The sequence below is a fragment of the Equus quagga genome, chromosome 13, assembly GCF_021613505.1.
Source record: "Equus quagga isolate Etosha38 chromosome 13, UCLA_HA_Equagga_1.0, whole genome shotgun sequence".
In the NCBI taxonomy this organism is placed as follows: Eukaryota; Metazoa; Chordata; class Mammalia; order Perissodactyla; family Equidae; genus Equus; species Equus quagga.
Window position 1 is genome coordinate 34,295,743 of NC_060279.1, and position 1,973 is coordinate 34,297,715.

The window sequence follows — 1,973 nt, forward strand, 5'->3', positions numbered from 1 at the left end:
GATGCCGCTAGCAAGCCCACACAGCTGAGAAATCCTCATTCTTTAAATTAGGCAGCCCTGGGAGCAAAGAATGTCAGAGATTTAGAGCTAGGGAAGGTGGGGGGAAGGGAAGCAGGTATTCACAAGGGCTGTGTGAGGACCATCTGTAATTCATTAGGGAGCTGGCGCTCTTACCCTCCTCCCTATATGTGCACACACTCTCTCTCTCTATCTTTCTATCCCTCACACACACATGCATACACACGCACTCACGCACACTCACCACTGTTCCATCTCCTCCCCCATCCTTAATTCTAGTGAAGATGCTGAGGGAACATCACATCAGAATCCCGGTATCTCCTCCCTAGGCTTGACAGATACAGCCCTCAAAGCTGAGAGGTGGGCCAGTCTCCCGGAGCCCAGCTTCCCTGCCGTCTCTGCCGCGGATCACACTGTTTTCTTACGGAAGCAGCTCTTTTGTCTCGGGGATCAGGGATTGAGGGTTTTCCTGAATCCTCCAGCTTTGCCAAGCCCCTGTCTGAGAATAGCTGGACTGGGATGAAACCACAGTGAGGGAGAGGGGGTGGAGGTAGAGATGGCTTCTGTTTTCTCTCCTGGGCTGGGTGCACTCTGCTTAATTAGCATGAGAATAGAGAGACTTTCTCCGTATCCTCCCTTAGGGATGGAGAGGAAAGAAGAGCAAAAGCTCTACCTCTGTCCTACTCCATCAGAGATTCTGGGACTGGGAAAATGACTACTGTCACATTCCTCCAATCCTCTGAAGACCCCCAGGACCCACGGTATTGAGAAAAGCTTTGATGGAGCCGGCTGGTGGATCTCCACTCCAGATTTTCCAGCTGTCCCTGTCCCCCCACCGCTCAGAGAGCAGGATGCTGAGATGGCTCGGTGATGCAGAAGGTATGTGCTTTTTCAGTTCTGGTGCTGATGCTGTGTGTGTGGTGAGGTCTCTGTGGCGCAATGGACGAGCGCGCTGGACTTCTAATCCAGAGGTTCCGGGTTCGAGTCCCGGCAGAGATGGTCACCTGGCAGGTGCCTCTTTTATTTTGTATGCTGTCATGCTAGGTTGGTAATTATATTTATCCCTCCCTGGGGACTCTGGGGAAGAGAAAGGAAACCCCTTTCCTTGGGAATCCTACCCCTCCTCTCCTTTTCCCTTCCCTCCCTCTTCATTCTTTCTCTGTTCCTCCCTGACTGATTTTCATTGTCTAGCAAAGGCTCAGATGTCTGCTGCATCTCTCTGCTCAGCTGGACTGACACAGCCTTTGAATTCTTTGCTTCACAGGGAAATCACTGGCACACCGTGATTGAGATGCCAAGCCACAGGTTCTGGGACCTCTATGGTTCCCTCCTTTTACCTCTGAGGACATAAAAAGGCAGATTGTCCCATATACCAATGAGGAAATGTCCGGTTGTCCTCTACGGTAACACCCACCTTGACTGAGGCCCGTCAAGAGATGGAACGGGTCACACAGAAGATAATTTCTTGCATTATCTTTGTCAGCTATACTTTTGCATTTCCAAGCCTGGGTTTTTTGTGCTAAAGCTCATCACTCACTTCCTTATCTACAAGGAGAGATGTAATGGTTGCTCTTTGTCTCAGTGGAATAAACCACACAGCAGCACACTAATTACCAGTGGCAGACAAACTTGTCCCCAGAAACTCAAAGGTCTTATACTTAAATGCTCTGTCTTGTGAAAAGTTTGTAGCCTTTCCTGCTTGCAAGACAAGCTTTCAGGGTTGTATCTGAATGCTGTTTTCATAATTCCCAGTTTCCAACAAGCTCTCTTCTCACCACCTCTCTCATCCAACATTCACTTCTGTTCTCTTTCCCTGTCTCATCTAATGGGCCACGTTCAGCAAGATTGGGAGCTTGGTGAGATTGGGAGGTAGCTTGGGTTTCTATTTTGGGCTGGTCTGGCTCTTTCTCTTCCTTGCCTATTGCAGCCTCTAGCCTGTTAGCTCGAGGGAGCTG

At 49.7% G+C, this 1,973-nt stretch overlaps 1 non-coding gene across 1 annotated transcript; it reads left to right on the forward strand.

The window, feature by feature from the left end:
* The first annotated feature begins 943 nt into the window (after nt 1-943).
* Nucleotides 944-1,017, forward strand: TRNAR-UCU (transfer RNA arginine (anticodon UCU)). The gene has a single exon. It is a non-coding gene; the product is annotated as a tRNA-Arg (tRNA).
* The last annotated feature ends 956 nt before the right edge of the window (nt 1,018-1,973 follow it).